The sequence below is a fragment of the Anabrus simplex genome, chromosome 13 (assembly GCF_040414725.1).
Source record: "Anabrus simplex isolate iqAnaSimp1 chromosome 13, ASM4041472v1, whole genome shotgun sequence".
Classification (NCBI taxonomy): domain Eukaryota; kingdom Metazoa; phylum Arthropoda; class Insecta; order Orthoptera; family Tettigoniidae; genus Anabrus; species Anabrus simplex.
The window spans coordinates 89,075,688-89,099,136 of record NC_090277.1 but is presented as its reverse complement, the minus strand read 5'-3'; the positions used below and the strand labels follow the sequence as shown (position 1 = coordinate 89,099,136).

At 38.3% G+C, this 23,449-nt stretch overlaps 1 long non-coding RNA gene across 1 annotated transcript in view; it reads left to right on the top strand.

Annotated features, from left to right (window-relative positions):
* The first annotated feature begins 7,283 nt into the window (after positions 1–7,283).
* The window catches only part of LOC137502952 (uncharacterized), a 35,699-nt gene continuing 19,533 nt past the window's right edge, over positions 7,284–23,449 (top strand). The window contains exons 1-4 of the long non-coding RNA XR_011018946.1: positions 7,284–7,373; positions 15,594–15,666; positions 17,109–17,166; positions 21,997–22,069. This is a non-coding gene — a long non-coding RNA (uncharacterized lncRNA). The remainder of the gene's footprint in view (positions 7,374–15,593; positions 15,667–17,108; positions 17,167–21,996; positions 22,070–23,449) is intronic.

Genomic DNA, 23,449 nt, shown 5'->3' with positions numbered 1-23,449 from the left:
GTGACAGCCCTTCAAATTACATCGAATGAGAAAAATAAATAAAACGACACCAAAGAACTTCAGTGAGCAAAGACATCACACACGACAGTGCCGTGTTAGACAAACAAAACATTTACGGAAGCGCATTTCTCTTATATGATCGTTGGGAAGCGCTGCGACGTAGGACGTAGCATAAATAATATTAATAGTTATAAAGCAGTAAAGTATGTATTCTCTCAAATAAAATATTTCGTATTAACTTATTTCCTAACCAACCTCCGATTTGAGACTTTATTTGAGTAAAAGCAATTATTATCTTCCATTTGTGTCATATTACAGTAATGTTTCGGGGATCAACATCATTCACGTAACCTAAACATTTCCTCAAGCAGATTATACAAAAGTTCCATATATGTTTTATGTTATCTAGTCCAACTGTGAGAATACGATAAATATAACGACTCCTTTTATAAGTAACGCTAGCATTGGAAAAAAATTAAGCTTTTCATGTAAGTTATTTTCTCCACCGCCTAATTATTACCATATATTTTATCCAACTCGTACCCTCAAATCAAATCAAAATCACTTTATTTGTAAATGAGGTGTCTACCTCGGCAAATGGTACACAAAAATACATTATTATCAAGCACAAAATTTTAAATTAACAAGAGAAGGAAACATTTTTCTAAAATTCAATATTATATAACTTAACTAACAATTTTTCTATTAATCACACAGCTCATTCTTAATAAATTTATATAATTCTAGCTCCTCAATTGTAGTCACGTAGGCTAAGTGGACCTCGAACCAGCCCTCAGATCTGAGTGGCCGGGAATCAAACACAGAGCCTCCGGGTAAAAGGCACACAAGCTACCCCTATAGGCTGGCTAAAGTTAAAAACTAACTTACATAAAATACAATACATAATCTACGGAACATCTTTATGTAAAATTGAAATAATTATCACTAATATTAATTACTACCAACACTAGTGTGGTTATTTTTTTTTAGAGGTATATTTTATTGTTCGGCAGACTGGAAAGCTTTAAAGTTACAGATCCTCGTATCAGTTGCGGTCACGATCCTCTTCACCTTTATACAGGTGTTCCTGTGAAACAGTGTCCTATTGAATTGATATTCTCAGCAATAGGTGAAACCGAATTAAGGTTCCAGACTAAGTTTTGATTGAGAATCTAGTTGTACCGTACTGTTGTTTTGTCTTGCGTACTTCACCTCTTACGTTATTTTTTTTTATCGATCTGTTGTTGTCCTACTTTCATTGCTCTAAGAATGGCAAGTAGGCTGGTCTTCAAGAAGAAATGGAAAATATTAAGAATTTTCAGAGTGGGTGGTAATTTAGACATTTAGCGTATGGTTAGAGATACAGCATCTATTGTTATAAGATCTACACTATATACGTAAGTCCAAATTGTTTATACAGTCTATAGCCTCTGGAGTCGCAAAAGCAAATTCACTAGCACTGCCATTGTATTTTCTAGTCCTGCATTCTTCGATGATGTGCTTTACTGTCTGTGTGTAGCGCCACAGTCACACTCAGGCGTTGGGATTCTGTTCCACTTTTAGTCGAAGGCTGCACAGTTCCCGTGGTTTGTTCGGATCCTGTTAAATGCAGACCATAGTCTATGAGGGAAGTTGAAACCAGGTGGTGGCGTCTTCTCCACAGAAGGCATTGTCGGGCAGTATTTGTCGTTGAGTCTCTTTTGCCATTCAGCGAAAGTTTGGTAGTTGCTGTTCCACAAATTCATGGCATCTCTAGTTGGTGGCTTTTCTCGAATGCAGACGATTAATATTTGCATCACCGATGTTGTCATTATGTATCGGGAGTTCAAGACATTCGTAGAAGTATGAGAACATACAATATGTCTGATAATACTGTAAAACTCTTGTACGTGGATTATTTATCATGTTGCCAGGCTGAGTGGCTCACACGGTGAGGCGCTGGCCTTCTGACTCCAACTTGGCAGGTTCGATCCTGATTCCTTCCGGTGATATTTGAAGATGCTCAGATACATCCGCCTCATGTTGGTAGATTTTACTCGGATGTAAAAGAACTCTCGCGTGACAAAATTCCGGCACCTCGGCGTCACCGAAAACCACAAAACCAAAACCAAAATAGTTAGAGGGACTTAAAAATAATAACATTATTATTTCTTATTATTTATCATATCGATGTCCTAGTTCTAATACCATGTACCTGAAAATGCTCCACCTTTCAGTTATTTTCCTTAAGACTTGTCACTCCGTCCAACCATATATTGATATTTAGTCCTTCAGAACAATTTTCTTTGTGTTCATTTTTCTATGCCTATGTGTAAAGGAAAATGAACCTGACAGTGCCGTACTGTCTGTATGAAGTATTTACGAACTCTTACAGTATAATGTGTTATATGTAATAACCAGGGTTAGGATTTTTAGTAGCAAATTTCGGATAAAAAAGGAAAGGTGCTTGAATCAGGTTAAAAAAGGGACAAAAAGGTGCTGGTTTATTCAACTAATTCAACAATTTCTCTTTCCTCTATTCTAGTTTATTGAATTACAAACAAGTACATCAAATTATCACTCGTCAAAAGAAGGAAAAAACATGAAGCTGTTGTACTTCAAGACATTAAGGATCTCTACATTGTTAAAAGTAAATCTTTTGCTATTAGGAGATGGAATGTCTTTGTAGATGCTAAAGCTTCTTTCAACATGCACAGAAACCAGTGGGGCAAACCTTGTACTCACTTGGAATGGCAACTCTACAGATGTGGCGAATTCCTCAATGTCTGGATTATCCTGAAGACTGGGCTCAAGTTTGTCTTTGGCAAAGCCATCTAACTGCTCCCTCACGGAAGTAAAAACATCCCATTGTTTTTCCTTTTCCATACCTTGTTCTTATAATCGTTTAACAACTGCAGTCAGATGCTTGTAACTATGGACACAATACAGTTCTGTCTGCAAATTATGTATTTAACAGAATTTGCTGTGCCTTGGAAATTGCACCTGCGTTGACTGGATCCAAAGAAGGCACAAACTCTCTAATTTTGTCAAAATTCTCACACAACATAGCAGCACACTCAATCCACGATCCCCAGCGAGTAATGACCGGGAAATTTGGAAGGGGCAGGCCAGTGGTTTCCCTGCAGGAAGCAACATGACTAGGAGCTTTCAGTAGAATCTTCTTCAGGGCAGAGATGAATTGATTTGCGATGTCGTATTCGTTCCTTATGGATTCACGAACCCTGTGAAGGGCATGAACCAAGCATGTCACATGCTTCAACTTAGGAAATAAAGGTTTCAATTGGTTAACAGCTGAAACCGTATATGGAGACTGATCCGTAATAACAAGAAGTTTTTCAAACTCGATACCAGTAGGCCTGAGATTTTTTGGCAGAAGTCCATAATTGATTGCATTACCAGTACTGTACTGGCATTGGCTTTCTGCAGCTCATGCATTTTTAACATCATAGGCTTAATGTTCTCCCCTGCTAAGGTAAAAACTAAAATGTTCAAAACATATTGTTCCATTGAGTCTATGGTTTCATCCACAATGATCCCCGCATCGCAATCAGCCACTTTCTCCTTGATTTTTTGTATGGTTTCTTGGTAAACAGGCTCCATGTAGTTTTTCTTAAAGTACTTTCATCGGGCATTGACATCTTTGTGTATTTTTCAAGAAATCCCATGAAGGCTGGATGGTTCACCTTATTGAGTAGAATTCCTGCATGTAAGAGCTGCACACAAATCATTCTTTAATTCCTTCAAATTTTGGCGTTTTGAAGAACTTTGTTGAAACGCATTTCGTCGAAATTTGTCAAAATTCTCACACAACATAGCAGCACACTCAATTCACACAACTCACTCTTGTGCTCACTCGCTCACTTGCTGCCCACACTCTCTTATAACACCACAACAGTTACCAGAATGTTCTCATTCATGCTGGAACTGCAGTCTTAGCGATTTCAAGTAGCTTCGAGAAGAACCCAGTCTCAGTTCTCGGAACTACGCGTGTGCGGTTGCTGACATCTCTGCGTCACCAGCCTCTGCCTCTGTGCGAACAGATGATGTCTCTCACAGTAACAAACTCACGGTCACAAACAACAGGCTACTGATTCTGGTGGGATAGAATCACTCATTGTCAATTGCATTATTGCAAGCTACACTATAGCAGTAAAGTGAGAGAAAGATGTTTTGTCGAACACACAATCATTTTCCATTGTTGCAGGTTTTCAAATCCAGCATGGTGTTTACTGAAAGAGGTAGGTTTAGTATTCGCACGTACACAGCAAGCTGAGGAGACGTTAATTGAAAGTTAAAGATTTTATATTGATTAGAAATCATAGAATAAATTGGAATTAAAATTAAAGGAAAAAGGAGGTGGGGGAAGGGGATTATGGGCATGGTTGAGGGAAAAAGGGATAAAGGTCCCAAAAAAAGGGAAAAAGGTGCATGAAAAATGCCTCTTCGCAACTAGTAACAAAATTTCACACTGTGATATCTTTCCAAACAGCTTTAATTTACCCTAACAAAAAAGGTGTGCACCTAAAAATCCTAACCCTGCTAATAACTTATATTTTTTGGATTATTGTAGGTCGGCCAGTCTTCTCTCAGTTGCCTGCAGAGTGGAATCAAAACATCTAGATTGGTGTGGTTTTAAAGCTATGGTGAGTAGTCTTGCAGAACTGTAAGTCATTTTATAAAACATTACGACCTTCAGTAGTGGACACTTTTTAAGACATTCTCAGGATAAAAGAAGATGGGTGTGATATACGGTATACAACTCTCTTACAAGGACTTTTTGATCATAACTGATATTTTTTGGATTATTGTAGGTCGACCAGTCTTCTCTCAGTTGCCATCCAGATTGGTGAAGTTTTAATTCTTATGTGAGTACTTGTAAGTAATATCGTATTATACAATAAGTAAGTAGATCACGGTACTTTAGATGTTCCTAGAAATAGAAGTACTGTCGAAACCGGTTATGACAAGTCTGAAGGGACCTTTAATTAACAGTCGTTATAAGCGATAGTCGCACAAACTTCTTCTTATTTTTTTTTTCCTAAGAAGTGTCATCTGTAGGCTTTGGGCTGCACACTTACATGGTTATTAACAGAATAAAGTTTTAACTTCTAAAAAACATAACTAAAAATAAGTAATTTATTTGCAATACAGTACACTATTTGTGGAGTGCGACTGAGAGGAATTTTTCTTCGAATGTTTACACAGTACGTACAGCAGTGTAGCAACAATGTAAATTGATCAGTAGTGTCGTACACGGTCTTGGCTAATAAATGAGATGTTCTCTCTGACCTTCCAGATTATACAAATCCTTGTGTATGATTCACACAATTCGTTCATGATGACGCTGACGTTTGTTTTCCCATATTGTAATCACCATATTATTTGTGTCTTTTCTTCAAAATTAAAGATTTTCTTTTGAGATATCTTCACAGCGATGCTTGCCTTGACTATTATAACAGAGACTGATTTAAATCTACTGTAAACAAGAGTTTGAAAATAAGCTTTGCATTGTTGTCAACAATCCCCACATGCATAACAAAGAAAAATAAACATTGGATGTTATAGCCAATACATTTTTTTTCCTGGCCGTATAAGCATCCATAAAACGGGCACTCTCTTGCTCACTCAGGATCGGCTCGTCTGACTCGGAGAGAGTATGTCCGACGTTCTTGTACCAGATCTAATGGCACTTCACTTTTTTCTTAAAGCAGCCTCAGCAGTTTGTTTCCATGTTACCTTAGGACACCCTCTTCCTCTCTTCAGCTCTTCGATGGCAACAGCTTTCTGTGCTAAATGGTGTTCATTTCTTCTTTTGACGAGACCACACCAGCAAAGCTGTTCTTCCTCCACCTTGTCGCTGATGAGCACAACTTTATAGGATCCTCGCACTTGTTCATTGAGCACTATGTCACGCAGAGTGATTCCCGCCGACCACTGCAACATCCGCATCTCTGTGACGTGCATTCGCTAGTCATGGTTTTTCTGCCTTGTCCATCATTTGGAGCCATTCATGAGGGAAGGCCGGACAGTGGTTTTGTACACTTTGCCCTTCAATTTGACTGGCATCTACTTATCACACAGAACACCAGTAAGAGACTGCCATTTCATCCAGCCAACACTGATGCGGTGCTTTACATCTGCATCGATATTACCATCCATTCTAATGACTGATCCATGATATTTGAACTTGTTGGTCATCATCGGTAGTTCTCCAGCAAAGAAGACAGTGTTGTATGGGCCCGCTTGCCCTCGCTGCACAAAGTTAAAGAATATTTATACTCTGTCTTCTTGCAGCTTATTCTTACCATTTGCCTCTAGTATTACTTATCGACAAAAACAATATCGTCTGCATGAAGTATGGTCCACTGCAGGTCTGCCATCAGCTGCTCTGTCAGGTAGTTGATGACAGTGTTGAACAGTACTGGGCTCAGTGTCGATTCCTGATGTACACCAACATCAACACGGAAACTATCTGAAACACGTACAGTGATTTTCACCATATCTTGGATCATCTTCACATACACCTCAGGAACTTTTTTATGTTGTAGTACTGCCCGGGCAATATCTCTAGGAACGCAATTGAAGGCCTTCTGCAGATCTATGAATACCACATGGAGGCCATTACATAGCTCACAGTGTTGGTCAGTCAAGACACGCAGAGTCTGAATTGCGTTACTTGTTGACATACCTGGTGTAAAACTACACTGGTTACGATGGATGTTAATCAAACCCTTGATGCAATCTTCTATGATGTGCTCCCAGATTTTGAGTGTTTGTGAAGTGAGTTTGATGCCTCAGTAATTCTCACATTCTCTGACATCACCCTATTGCTTGTAGATGGGCACAAGGAAGCTTTGACGAAACTGTTCTGGCATTGGAAATCCAGCGAGGATTTTGTTGAACAATTTTGTCAACACTTTATTTCCTTCGGCAGCTAGGACTTTCCATAGTTCAGCTGGAATATCATCAGGGCCAACTGCTTTGCTGTTCTCCATTTTTGACACAGCTACTGCAGTATTAGAAGGGGTGACTTCAGTACATTTCCATGAAAACGTGAAACAAATATGCTGTTTTATATGATAATAAGCTATGTCATGCTAAGCGACTTTTTAAAATACGGTGCTTATATAGGATTTAGACGGGACTGTTAGATTTTGCCGTTATATCCAATATGTCCTTAAAAGCGATGTTGGAATAAACGGTTTCGACTGTACTTAAATCTGCAGAACAGAGTGAAAAATGATAACATGGACTTTTAAAATCATATCTGAAAGGCCTAACTAATATTTTTTGGGTTCTAGGTCAGCAAGTCCTCTCATTTGCCAATGGAACGGACTTGGAAACCTTCTGATTGGTGAAGTTGTAAAATTATGGTGAGTACTTGTTCATTGTGTTTTATTAAATTGGCTGTTAACGGTCTCTGATTCTTGTAACAGTGTTGAAGAACAGTGCTTCGTTGTTATTGATGTTTGCAGTTGGTCACTTGATGCTTTTGAGGTGTGCAGACCTGAAAGGGGTGATGCTGATACAGAATTATTTGATAAAATAATCATCTTTGTGGGGAATGACACAGAACGGTACTTAATTGCTTCGGATGATCTCAAATGTTAACTAGGAAGGTAATGTGAATGACGGAAAGTATGACCAACAAACGGTAACTAAGTTAATCTGCGAAGGACAGAAAGCCGCATTTAAAGACAGTTGGATGTAAGGATAATATCCAGGTAGAGGAGGTAGATTTGTCTATGATAGCAAAGAAATGTAAAAGTTAAAAACTAGAAAGGCAGCTGGAATTGATAAGATTTCTGGGGATGTACTAAAAGCAAAGGCTGCCACATTGGACAAAGTGTAATGCCTGCATAGAGAGTATAATATAAATGCAACATCGCAGTTTAAAAGTACATCCACAAATCTGTCCTTTTAACAAACGTAGCTAAAGCTGTTTGGCATTTATATCCAGTAGTGGAGGTTATCACCTCTTGTCGCTTGCAATAGAAGAAGACATTGTTGGTGTAGGTGGTGCCTGAGCATTGCAACATATCCTTTAAGGGCTTCTAGGGCTATTTTCTTCATAATACTGTTAGAAATATGCAACCTTTTTTCAAAAGGTAATTTTAAAGAAGTATATTACGGTTTCCCTAGTGCCGACCGTGAATCCGATAACGTCAGTTCTCTTGCTTTTATACTTTTTAAGGTAATAAGGGACAGTCGTATTGTGCACTGTAATTTTCTCTTTGTCCAGTTCCATAGGTTGGTTGGGTGAGATTTCAGTATGATTGTTGGGTTGATACGGCATCTACGGTGGAGAAGGTGGACTTCGGTACGGTGGAGATGGCGGAAGGGGCAAACCCATAGCGTCTATACTCCAGAGGGGCGGCTACGAAAGGCGTCTGTCTCCATGTTAGGGGTGGCATAATTTTGAACCTGGCAGTAGGTATAAAATGCCTTTGGATGTGGCAAGCCGAACGTAACAATAGCTTATATGAACTAAGCAGATATGGTTTCAGTTTCCTAGATGGAGGCCTAAGTCCACTTCATGTTCTAGCACTAATGGTTCCCTGCCAAGAGACACTTGAAATGTGTGAACTTTTGCTTGAATACGGAGACAATCAAATGTTCGGGCAAAGATGGAATACAGTGAAGATGACAAAGCCTTTGATTTACAAAAAACAATATGTATATGAGTTTCCACCTTATCAATACAAATTTATTTTACATTAAGCAAGTAAATATAGTCAAGACTAGTTTCGACCCCTAGGGGGTCATCCTCAGTTGACAAGCGTTAAAAATGTATTGTTTACAAAAACATCACATGTGGTGGTGAAAGCTTAAATTAATTTGAACCGATCATTAATGTTGGTATGTCTGGTACATGATTGACTAGTGTGCATCATCCATGAAGACACATATTATTTTTTATGCTACTACCATCCAATTTTTTAGGTTATACAATGTGGAATATACATGCATTTATGCAACTCAACAGTGGCAAGTTTAACAATGTACATTTAAAGTTGGTTCATAAATTACACATTGGCTATTGATTAGGACATTGGTTTGAACACTTTTGACTAGAATATCAATGTAACACCTTACTGGCATATATCTTAGATGCTAAAATCAGTTTGTAAAGCCTGTTACTCTTGATTGAGTCTTAGTATAAAGTTAAAAATTTAAATGAAAACTATTTACTTAGTATAGGCATTAAATAATGCTGTTAAAATGGACGTAGTGGTAAAAGCTTAAATTGATTTGAACCGATCATTAATGTTGGTAGGGCCTATGTCTGGTACATGATTGACTAGTGTGCATAATCCATGAAGACACATATTATTTTACATGCTACCACCATCCAATTTTTAGGTTATACAATGTGGAATATACACACATTTGTGCAACTCAATAGTGGCAAGTTTAACAATGTACATTTAAAGTTGGTTCACAAATTACACAAATTGGCTATTGATTAGGACATTGGTTTGAACACTTTTGACTAGAATATCAATGCAACACCTTACTGGCATATATCTAAGATGCTAAAATCAGTTTGTAAAGCCTGTTACTCTTGATTGAGTCTTAGTATAAGGTTAAAATTTTAGATGAAAACTATTTGCTTAGCATAGGCATTAAATAATGCTGTCAAAATGGACATCTAGCTAAAACAGTGGTATATGTATGTCATATATGCCTGGTTAAAAACACATTACATTAATGTTATTGATATGTGGTGCAACATGTACATTGTTTTGGAACAAATGGGGTTGACGAATTTTTCATAACAGTCTTAGATATAGTGTTCTAATAAAATGGGTCCGTAAAAATATTTATATGTACAAAACAGTTAGCATTTTAATAATCCGCTGTAGATCGGGTAATGCTTAGATATATATCTGGAGATATATTAGGCAGCTACTAATGTTGGAGTTATTAGAAATATTAATGGAGCATGTTTTCCATCCGTATGTCGTGATGTTTCTGGCTGGTGACATTTGTCAGAATGTGTTGAAATTGGATATTTGTTACTAAGTTCATATTAGCTCTGAATCACGAGAAAACGGTTTAACAGAATTTAATGAAAATTGGTATGTAAAATCAGAGAATAAGGAATGCTATAAATATTTTTATAAGGCGCCCTAATATCACAGAACTGAAAGAAAACTAAATGTGAAGGCCTACAATAGAGAAAGCTCAGAAAATTGATCAACAATGATATTACATTGACCATTGTTTGTTGTGATGTGCTTTGTGTCTTCTGTTGCCACTCATCTCCTATAGATAGGATTACTGCTGCAGATCGAGTATTTTTAAAAATTTGCCTTACGTTGCACCGACACAGATAGGTCTCATGGCGATGGTGGGCTAGGAGTGTGAAGGAAACGACCTTGGCCTTAATTAAGGTACAGCCCCAGCATTTACCTGGTGTGAAAATGGGAAACCCTGGAATACCATCTTCAGGGCTGCCGACAGTGGGGTTCGAATACACTATCTCCCAGATGCAAGCTCACAGCTGCGTGCCCCTAACCACACGGCCAACTCGCCCGGTCGTACCGAGTGTAACAGCCTGCCTGCATATTGATGGGAAGTAGCTGTGGAGTTAGATAAATTTCTTCTTTAGCATGCCACTCCTCTGCTTCATTAATTTTCTGATACTACTGGTATGTAACACACTGGTTCATCATAGCATTCGGAGGCACTGATTCGAATGATCGGTGTGCATATTTAACGGATTAATGGCAGAGGAGTGTTCACGGCAATCTGCGGCCTGGTCATTCCAGGTCTGGAACTTTGGACTGTTAGATCGGCACTGTAGTACTGTTCGTTAAAAGTGACAAAACGTACGTTTTTTTCATTTGATCGAGTATTTTATATGATAACATTGCTTTTAATTGCTACATTCCTGCTGACATTTCTTTAATAGGCTATGTTGACTTCAGTTAGGAAAACCACAGTCTTTCTGAGAATCCTGTAGCGAAGCACGGCTACATTAACTAGTTTGTCTAAATTCTGTTTAAATCCTTAAATACTTGAAATATGGAGCTTATCTTAATGAAGTCCTCACTTCTATCCAGTCTAGTATTGAATACAAGATGGCGTAACAGCAGTACTCAGACATTGGCGTTAGTCCATTAACCCTCCGCCTGCCTAAGACAATGACACGTTGTACATTATTTTTAGGTTTCTTTTTCCCTCTAATTACTATTTTTGTAGTGCTCCCCTAATGATTATTATTATCATCTATATATTAAAAGAGTTTACTAAAAACAGCTTTGAAAAATCCATCCATCCATTCTACTGGATTGATTTGCTTCATTTTTGTTTTATTCTCTCTGGAATTACCTGCCGGTCAATCATGAGACGTCGCTAAGTCTCTGAGTTCAGTCAACTTTGAGTCATCATAAAATCAAATCGTTAAATGATCACTCCAATAATTGCAGGTTAAGGCTTACCCCACCCCCAATACATTCTCTACTTTGCAGGTTGCTAAGCGACTAACACTTTCATTAATATTCTGATGTAGGTGATTTCCATCCTTAGTATTGTATTTGCATGCAGCCATATTTGATTACTACCTGTCAAGCCAGAGAGTATACACTTTGTCTGATCACGGAAGAATGCTATTCCCTGCTAGGTACTCTTTGATTCTCTAACCTTTCTCAGCCTCCGAATAACTTACATGCTGCTGAGATAAAAAAAAGTCTACATACAAACAGATCCCATCATGACGTACGCCTTAGACATTTTCTGGGAACATCTATCCAAGGATAACCTAGCTACTCTAGAAAGAGTGAAGGCCACATATCTTAAAAAAGTTCTCTGCCTGGCAAATGGATAGATTTGTACCAGACGATACGATGATGTCAGAATGGATGAATTCTGACTACGAACTGCGGCATACCATAACGTACTTCTTATTGAATGTTCATAAAACCATTGAAAAGGGCAAGGCAAAACAGTATGACTATGAGAGGCATATCAAGACGAGTTAACTTACCTAATAATAACGAATGCTGCAGAGCAGTAAGGGCCCTTTAGTTATTATTATTATTATTATTATTATTATTATTATTATTATTATTATTGATTTAAACCCACTAAGGAGCGCTGATGACTAGTTCTTCCTCGATGTTCTTCTTTGTTCCCAATATCTCTTGAGCCCTGCTGATAATTTATCTTTTCTCTCCTGTGAAAGGGGCTTCCAACTTCTAGGAACTCTAGGTGGTGGGGTCCAAGACTGTACCATAGCACAAAATATGGAACGATCTTCTATATCAATGTCTGAAATCCCAGCCGAATCCAAGTCCTTCTGTACTTCATTAAGCCACAAGCTTCCAGTCTTGTAGCTTTTAACCAAAGGGAAGATCTTCTTGGTAAGCCTGTTGCTGTCCATTCGTTGTAGGTGTCCGTAGAACTTAAGCCTCCTATGTCGCATGATGGTACTGGCTGATTCTAACTGTCGATACAGCTCAGAGTTCGCTTTAAGTCTGTAGGTTATTATTCTTCTTCTTATTATTTATTTTATAGTTAGCAATTATTCAGGCCGCTCCTTACATGGGGAACAGACACTGCTTGTGAATAGTGTACTAATACTAAAGAGCTGCCTCTTGTGCAGTCTCCACCGTTCTGAAGTCCATTTTCTCCGCTGTAGATTGCATTGAGGTCTTCACTCTTAACTCATAACCCTTAGTTGGGAGCCTTACCAGGAGATACACATCGGTGCATACATAGGCAGGGCTGCCTCCAAGGAGGGTACCTACCTGCTACCTCTATTACTGTTATCATCATTAAAGTTGTTTTGTAAACTATGTAGGAGTTCTTAATTGACGTATTATGTTCACAATATGATCTATGCACTTAATATGAATTGAAACGATGCTCCTCACTACTTTTTTTTTTTTTTTTTTTTTGCTAGCGGCTTTACGTCGCACCGACACAGATAGGTCTTATGGCGACGATGGGATAGGAAAGGTCTAGGAGTTGGAAGGAAGCGGCCGTGGCCTTAATTAAGGTACAGCCCCAGCATTTGCCTGGTGTGAAAATGGGAAACCACGGAAAACCATTTTCAGGGCTGCCGATAGTGGGATGCTCCTCACTACTATCTAATAAAATAAATACACTACAATTGTCAACTTAACTTAGGCGTATCCTTATTATGATAATAATGTTATTGGATTTATGTCCCACTAACGACTTTTACAATTTTTTGAGGCACCGAAGTGTCCGAATTTAGTCCAACAGGAGTTCTTTTATATGGCAGTAACTCTACCGACACGTGGCTAATGTATTTCAGCACCTTCAAATACCACCAGATTGAGCCAGGATTGAACCTGCCAAATTGGGTTTTCAGAAGGCCAGCGCCTCAGCCGTCTGAGTCACTCAGCCCGGTGTATCCTAATTATCGCAAGTTAACTGAAAGAGTAGGCCTGGAGTTTAAATTAAATACTTGATACTTAGATGGGTTATTATTTTCCTTTCTACCTACTTGCTAAAAGAAGTTAAAATTGTCCTTAATTGCTGAAATATCAAAAATGAATCAATTAAAATACAGGTGAAGACATCTAAAACAGTGACTCAACAACTCTTCTCGAAACTATGCCTGAGACTTGAAATGCAAATGTAGAATGATACGAATCAGTTGATTTACTGAACTGTACATCAACAGAGGAATATTTGAGTTCGACGAGCAGCAATAACAACTAACAACGAAAGACAATTAACGATTGTAATAATACCTATGTATAAGTGAAAATGAATAACAAACTTACATGTTCGACTTACCTGTCTGAAAACGGCTTGTTCTTAAGTCTTGTCGCGTTTTCAAAATATACTATGAACTGGATCTTTTCCATTGTGGATAACGTAGAATACCTCAGCTGATATCAACAGCATGCAGCTATGCGTAATATCACACTTATCTCCCTAATGCAATATATTATTGACGACAACAATAATATCAAGCTATGATGAAAGTCAACTCACAAATGGAGTAATTTTGATCTGCACACCCAGTTTTTTATATATAGAAGACAAGGGATTACATCTGAAGACAGTGATTTTAATTATGTGTCAATAATATGTTACCAGAACACTGCCACATGTTAAATATTTTATTCAGAAATTGTGTTTTATTGAAACTTATGTTTTTAAGACTTAGTTTCCACTGAAGATGACTCTAAAATGGGTTGAAACATGCAGGTATATCATCTTTATAGTTGTAATGTATTACTATGTATTGGAGGATATTTTACGTTTAAATTGAATTAATTGAAAAACAGTCAATACGGAATGAAATTTATACTGTGCGCCCCTGTAGTGTATCAGCTCCTGTGATAACAGCTTCCTGTTCTCGAGAGAATGAACCTTCTATTTTAATGGCCCAAAAGTGCAAACTCCCACTTCTTGCTTCGCCTTGATTTTCCTCTTTGATTCTTGTAGCAAGCCTCTGTGTTGCAGCGTGTACCCAATTCAAAGTTGCCCAAGAAGTGCTCTTCCTTCACCAACTCGATTGAGCATTTGTGACTCAGTGTGTCCAAGGAGTCTTCAGCACACATCTCCACTACCACATTGCCCAAGAAGTGCTCTTCCTTCACCAACTCGATTGAGCATTTGTGACTCAGTGTGTCCAAGGAGTCTTCAGCACGCGTCTCCACTACCACATTTGAAGTGTCTGAATACGACTAGTCATGCTGGCATTCACCGTCCATGTTTCTGTGTAGTATAACCCCAGCGACCAAACAAATATTTTAAGAAATCGTTTCGCCAGTTCTAGGCTCAACGCTGCTCTTACTATTACAAGCTGCACCTTGACATCTTGGCGACAGTAGCCATCCTCAGATATTATTCATCCCAAGTATTTAAAGGAAGATACCTGTTTAAGTGCCACACCATGAATGGAACTGTTGACATCTTTCCTTGACTTACTTGAATTAATTTAATTAACTGACTTAACCAGTTGCAATCTCTGACTGAGAATCGAACCCAGAGATCTCTGAAAAAATGTGACCAATCAGCCAGTGAGCTGTACATTGCTACTGGTATTGTATTAATTATTTAAAGAAATTGTTTCTTTCGTGATAGGTGCGATGGAAGTGCTACGCGAAATATCGTGTCTAGCACCCACACAAATGTAAACGTAGAAAGTGATGTAGGTATCCTACCAACAATACTGTAGATATTCAAACAAAAACTGGAATATTATTCCCTATTTCCCCAAACAAAAGCTTTAGTTATAGTTGTGGCCATGATCCTTTCTACAGGATATTTTGTAGGTATTCCTATGAAGCAGCGTCTTGTTGAATTGATATTCTTAATCGATGAAATCAAATTAAGGTTCCCTACTGAGTTTTGTTTGAGAATCTAGATGTACAGTTGTTCCATCTTGCATAGTACACCTTTTACATGAATTTTCTTTATCGATCTTCTTCATTGTTCTAAGAATGGGAAGTAGGCTGGGCTGGAAAACATTAAGAAATTTCAGAGTGGATGGTACTTTAGACATTCCTAGAAATAAAGGAACATATGTCTGGTAATAGTGTAAAATTTTGTAAATTGATTATTTATCATATCTAATAACTAATACTTTTGGGTTATTGTAGGTCAGCCAGTCTTCTCTCAGTTGCCAGCAGAATGGAGTTACAACATCCAGATTGGTGTGGTTTCAAAGATATGGTGAGTATTTGCAAAATTTTAAGTCATTTTATAAAACATCACAAACCTTCAGTAGTGGGCACTTCTTAAGACATTCTTAGAATTAAAGAAAATGGGCTGATTGCAGAAACGGTGTTTAGACAATGTCTACGGTTAAACAATGCCTAAGTATGGCTGCCGCATTGCAGAGACGTTATTTATCACTTAGACACTGTCTAAAAGCGATGGTCAACCAGTCATGTTTAAACACTGCCGAGAGCACTGTTTAACCTCAAATGAGAGGAGTGAATCACAATCAGAGGTTATGTACCATGGAATATGTAATTTGTATTATCATGTTGAGATGATTCCGGAAAGAAAGGGTCGGCCACTGCTAAATCGCAGCAATTCCTTTGACATGCACGGGGAGACAGATCTTAAAATAAGGTTTCACTTTTCGAGAGACTTGTTTCTTGAGACTGACTGACAAAGTGACAGTCTGGTAACTGTCAACTTGAATTCAATTCTTGGCAACCGATAGATTGTACTGTCACTTTGACTACATACATAACAGACTTACATGTCCCGATCGTCAGAGGGCTGTCACATACATCAACCCGGAGGAATTCACTTATATTTACAGCCACGTAAACACACATAATAGTGAAAACTAAAAAGTGGGTTGTATGGGGTTTTTATATATATAATCGTACAAGTTTTCGGCAACTATCAGATAGGATAAGGCAAGTGGTGGTGATTACTGTTTAAAGAGGACTGTTTAAAGAGGACTGGAGAAGAAGAGCCATGGCCATAATAACAGCCCTAGTATTTGCCTGGTGTAAAAATAGGGAAACTACGGAAAACAATCTTTGTGGTTGCCGATGATGCGTTTCGAACCTACGATCTCCAGAATGGCTACATCTATATGGCCCGTACAACACACTCGGTTACACATTACTATTGCTTCATCTTCCCTTCGTCGAAGCTACCGTATTTATGAGTAGATTACACTCACTGTAACAACGCTATAATGAAATCTACACTTCCCCGTACGGTGACGTGTTGCTTTAGTGTCGATAATATTATGAGATTCAATTTCCACCGAAAGCGATACTCTTATCTGTGGGCAAGTCATGCTCAGCCATATTTGAGTAATGTGTAGGAAGACAAAGACTGGCGTTCGGCGCGCGCACCAACAAATTTCATTGGTTGCGACAAGCAAAGAGTTACATGAAAGATACTTCTGTCTCCATTTTCAAACCAAAATTGAAACTTTAAGTGATGTCTAGTTAAACATCGACTGAACGTTGTTTATGCAATGGAAGATCGTGCTCGATTTAGACGTTGTTTAGGTAGATGATGTCTAAGGCTTAAAACTAGTCATCGTTTCTGCAGTTGGCCCATTGGATCTGATATATGGTATAAAACTCCGTTACAGGGATTTTGTAATTGTAACATAAGTAATATTTTTTGGGTTATTGTAGGTCAGCCAGTCTTCTCTCAGTTGCCAGCAGATTGATCTTGGAACCTCCAGATTCTTAGGTGAGCACCTGTAAATTGTATTTTATTAAACATTAAGAAAGTATAGGACGGTACTTTACAGATGCTTAGAAATAGAAGTACAGTCGAGACGGGTTGTGACGACTCCGAAGGGACCATTAGTCGTTATAGGCGATAGTCACACAGACTTTTTCTTTTTTGCTAAAAATGTCATATCTGTTGGTTTCAGGCTGCATACGTATGTGATTAGTTAACACAATAAAGTTAAAACTTTAAAAAAAAATTTACTAAAATAAGAACTCTATTTGTGGAGTGGGATTGAGAAGAATATGCCTTCTGATGCTTACATGGTAGTACATTAATAATATGTTAGCAAGGTATAAAATAATAAATGAGGAAAGAAGTAGTGACAGTGTAAATTGATTGATAATGTCACGCACACAGTCTTGGCTAATTAACAAAATCTTCTCTCCGTCCTTCCAGATTGTAGAAATCATTGAGTGTGATACACACCATTTCCTCGCAATGCTGGCATTCATTATTTATTTACCGTAAACATTTACAATTTCTGTGGAAAGCCAGGGGAATAGGACCGGCCCCCTACACTAGTGCCTCCTGACCTTTTGAATTAATCACCTAAATCCCAGACTAAAACAATCATATATGCTATTTACAGGTAAAGTAACAAAGTACGAGGGTCAAGTCATAAGTCATGGCAACTATTTTTTTTCTCGCGAACAGGAGACAACACGGAAAATCTAAGATATGCATTTGGAAATATAGGGCATGTACTTATGCATAGTGCCTGAAGACAAATTCTGACTTCAGGAGATTCTTGTAGGAAAGTGACAGAACACAGGGCATTGGTAAACATTGTTTTATTATGGTATAGACAGCAAATACACAAGACTACATACAAAGAACAGGTCTCCACTGGTTACAGACCTTTGAAATACATGTGTACCGCTAACTTGTGACACCTCTCTCCAAAATGTGGTTACGATGTCCTCTTTGTTAGCAAACCGTTGTCAACGTAATGGCTTCTTGACTTTAGGGATTAGATCATAGTAACATGGGTTCAGGTCAGGCGAATAAGGTGGGTGTGGAAGAACCTCCCATCCCCACCATTGCTCCTGCTTGTTGACTTCCATTTTGTGATGCTGTCACTCACACACTGAAGTTGAGGGCATGCTTAGACCCACACTGTTGTTTACATACACCATCTAGTGGCATCATATGCAAGCACATACCGTACGTTTCCAAATGCATATCTTAGATTTTCTGTGTTGTCCCCTATTCGCGAGAAAAAAATAGTTGCCATGAATTATGACTCGACCTACGTATAATTTGTACATATTTCTCATTTACACATCATTTCACTCCCTGGTTCATTCTTCCAACTATTCATATACATTTTCTCACCGCACGTGTTTCCTAACATAACATTTAACTGTATTTATATTTAGTTTTGACGGAGAGGTTGTTCCAAAGCCTTGCTGAACAAGCAAAGAAATCTAGATTGTAGGACTCAGTTCGCGCAAAGGGGGTATAAGACACACCCCTTTGGCCTGCAGACGTAGCTGTAGGATAAGGAGAGTCTGGTGAAAGGTGAGTGACTCCCGTGAGACACTTGTGTAAGAAGGAGGCGATTGACAGGAGCTGTTCTTGTTAATTAGTAATTCAGCGTGACGTTGGATTCCTTCCAGTTTGTGAAGGTTAGCTCTAATTGTACGGTACCAGGTTGGTAAACCATACGTTAGTGTCGGGTATGTCGTTTGACTTGTACCCACGGAGACTTCTCTGCATAAAACTGAGCACCCTGGCAGCTGTGCATCTCACTTCCTTAATGTTATCTATATCTATATTCTACTGTATTTCGAGACCTACTTAACCTAATGTATTTACATTTGCCAGCATTAATGTTGAGACTGTTGAGGTAACACCATCGTTATTTATGAGTTTCAAGTCCGTATTGACTGATTACATGTATATGGATAAGTAACACAAACCAATGTCTAATAGATGTAATACTATGATTTGTCAGCTGATGACAAAATAGAGTCGAAACCGGTACTGATGTAAGCCTACATTTACAATAAACAGTATTGACAGGTGGAATTTCTTTCTTATCCATATACGAGGTAACACCACACCCCTGTAGTGTCCAACTCTGACTGTAACTTCAGACAATCATGTGCACATTGTATATCCCTGTACATTACTACGTCATCAACGTACTGGGCCGTGGTTGAGGTCACACATTTAGGTAAATTGGAGATGAATGCATTAAATAATAAAGGTCCTAAGACGGTGCCTTGACACACTCCTGAGGTTACTTTAACATTGCAGACTATGATCTCATTGTTGAATCTGTATTGACAGCTGAACTTCTTACAGAATTTTACAAAACTCTTTCAATCCTCCTAGTCAATACTATATATTTTTATGTCCAATTAAGATGAAAGTTCACACATAAGTAGACATACTGTATGTATGGTGCATTAAAAATATAGCAAACACATGAAATGTTAGTTAAAAAGTTTTTTTAAACAACATGATGACAGTTAAAAAAACTGAAATGTTGATCGTTAAAACAGTCTTGAGCTGGAAGTCTTTCTTTTCCAATGCTTTTTGTTGTCCTTTGGTGTGGTTCAACTGGTATCTTTATGCTGTTGGCTTAGTTTTTGTGTTCTGACCTGGGCTATATACATAAGCATTATTGAAGTTGAACCATCTGATTTTAGTCTGTAAAATGGATAATACGAATCGAATTAAGGTTGAAAAGTGGTGACTAACAGGAACACCATTTAGATTAAGTTATGAAGAACAAAAATGAATTTACATTACGTGGCCCGTTTGTATCACCCGTGTTCTCTGATTATGGAGTCCAGCTCTTGACTGACTTGCTCCCGCACTTGAGACGCAAGACGTGTTGCTGCAAGGAAGCGGAGTGGGGAAATCGGGCGGGGCTTGCGGGAGAATTGGAGTTTGCGGAATAATGGGGGCGGTGACTGAAATCGAGTGTCATGAGTAACCATCACAAAGACTATAATCACAATTATAATAGATCAAGATCTAAAAATTCTACAGTGTGAACAAAAAGGTCCACTACTCAACATTTTAGAGAATACTTACATCCGTATGGATCAATACAAGAACTCAGCCCTCAAATTAAATGAGACAAATGAAGAAAAATAACGTAATATGGGGAACTTTTATTCCGATCATTTGTAGTAAAAAACAGGAAAAGAACTCACAATTATTACGCTCTGTTTCAGTCATTGCCCTTATTATTTCACAAACTCCCATTCTCCCGCAAGCCCCGCCCCATTTCCCCACTCCACTTCATTGCAGCAACACGTCTTGTGTCTCGACTGCGGGAGTAAGTCATTCGAGCTGGACTCCATAATCAGAGAACATGGGTGATACAAGCGGGGAGTATAACGTAAGTTAATTTTCGTTCTTCAGAACTTAATCTACATGGTGTTCCTGCTAGTCACCAATTTCCAACATTAATTTGATTTGTATTATCCGTTTTACAGACTAAAATCAGACTGTTCAACTTCAGTTATGCTTATGTAGATCAGGCCAGGTCGGAACACAAAAACTAAGCCAGCAGTATACAGATACCAGTTGAACCACACCAAAGGACAACAAAAAGCATTGAAACAGAAAGACTTCCAGCGCAAGACTGTTTTAACGATCAACATTTCACAGTTTTTTAACTTTCATCATGTTTTAAAAAAGTCTTTAACTAACATTTCATTTTTTGTGTTTCCTACATTTTTAATGCATCATACATACAGTATGTCTATATATGTGTGAACTCTCAATTTAATTGGATGTAAAATGTATAGTATTGACTAGACGGAATAAAAGTTTTGTACAATTTTGTAAGAAGTTACTTTAATGGTCGAAGATCGAACCCCATCAAACACAACACGGTGAGTTTGACCCTCGAGAAATGACCGCAACCATGCCAGTACACTTCTCCTGATATTCATCTGTCCTAATTTTAACAAGTCATTCATGCGGGGTTTGGTCAAAATCCAAGCAGTCTACGTGAAACTACATCAGCACTCTTCCAATCTTGAGGCAATGATCCACAGTGAAGTCGCAGAGAGATGCTGCCGCCGACTCAGCACAGTCACGGAGTGTACAGCTGGGTATTTCATCAGGACCACTCGCCCCATAGGGTCGAATCCTCTTCAAACATCCGAGAAGTAGAGGCTTGAGAGAGGGAGGAGTGTTATATACATGTCCCCAGCTGATTGTATCTGGGAGAAATTCTGTTTACATTTTTCACTGAAGGCTGAGGCAATGTCTGTGGGTGCGGAGACGGATTTCCCGTTACCTTGAAAGGAGCTTGGTGCAGCGCTGACACAGTTCCTTTTTAGTAGTTTGTTTCCCCATTTTGCTATTGCCATATTATTTGTCTTTCTCTTGCCACATTTTCGTAGTGATGCTTGCCTTGACTATTTAACAGATAGGTGTATTTGTTATCAACAATCTACTGAAAACAAGAGTTTGAAAATAAACTTTACATAGTTGTCAGCAATCTGCAAACGCATAACACAGCAAAACATTGGACATTACATTCAACACATTTTTCTGAAAATGTGATAAAAATACGCTGGTTTATACAATATGTCATAATTAAGTTATGTCGTGCCAAGCAATTTTCTTAAAATACAGTGCTAAAAGGATTTAGACAGGACCGTTAGATTTCGCCATTATATTCAATATGTCCTTAAAAGTGATGTCACAATAAACGGTTTCGACTGTACTTAAATCTGCAGAACAGAGTGAAAAACCCTTACTTGGATTTTTTATCATATCTGAGAGGCCTAACTAATATTTCTTGGGTTATAGGTCAGCAAGTCTTCTCTCATTTGCCAACAGAACGGACTTGGAACCTCCAGATTGGTGAAGTTTGAAAATTATGGTGAGTACTTGTTCATTGTATTTTATTAAATTGACTGTTAACGGCCTGTGATTCTTGTAACAGTGCTTGGTTGTTATTGATGTTTGCAGTTGGTCAGGAATAACGGAGAGCTATAATGTTGACTTTTCATGTGACAAATAATTCTTGAAGACAGGTGATGTGTAGAAAACAGGCTCATTAACATAAAGTCATTGTCATTAAACCTTCCAGGATATTTTGGATGCAAAAAATGTTATCCCAGAACTGGAGAGTTTATCATAAAGACAGGAGAGATTCAGTAGGAGATGGGGTGGGGAGTATGCATGCTAGTGAAAGAAGAATTTGTAAGCTACAAAAAAAGTTAAGGATGAGAAACATGAAATTCTAGATGTAAGGTTCATCTCTAAAATTAATAGGCAACTTGTTGCTTTTGGGGTGATGCTGATGCAGAGTTATTTGATGAAATAGTCAGCTTTGTGGGGAATGACACAGAAAGGGACTGGATTGTCTCGGATGATCTCAAATGTTATCTGGGAGAGAAATGTGAATGACGGAAAGCATGGCCAACAAATGGTAACTAAGTTAATCTGTGAAGGACAAAAAGCAGAAGTGCTCAGTCTGCAGTATGTAAAGATAGTGGGATGTAAGGATATCTAATATCCAGGTAGAGGAAGTGCATTTATCTGATAACAAGGATATTTACAAAAAGGTGTAAAAGTTAAAAACTAGAAAAGCAGCTGGAATTGATAAGATTTCTGGGAATATACTAAAAGCAAGGGCTCCTACATTGGACAAAGTGTATTAACTCCATATATAATATAAATGAAACATTGCAGTTTAAAAGTACATTCACAAATCCGTCTTTTTAACATAGCTAAAGCTGCAGAAAGTTTCACATTTATATCCGGTAATGAAAGTATCACCTCTTGTGGCTTGCAATGGAAGAAGACGTTGTTGGTATAAGTGGTGCCCAAGTATTGCAATATATCCTTTAAGGGTTGCAAGGGCTACTTTCTTCACAATTCAGAGTCTCTCTTCTAAACCTAGACTGAGCGCACGCTGTTTGTACTCTGCGCTGCAGCAGCTGCCTTAGCCCTGCTTTAAGTGTGTACACAATCTTACATGAAATCTTACCTTATAAAAGATGCTGGAAGTGTCATCCTTCATAATGAGGGACTTTATCAACACCATTAGGATTTTCTGCACACCAGTAGCGAGAGTTATAACTGTTCACACGACCATTAAGATGAAGCCAGGCCTCACCCGTAAAGAACACAAGCTGTGGGTCGAATAAACGATCATTCAGTGTTGCAAGATACCACTCACTCTTATGGCTAGATCAGCAGGTTTAAAACAATGGGCCAATGTAAACCTGTACGGTTTGATGCGTAACAGCCTTGT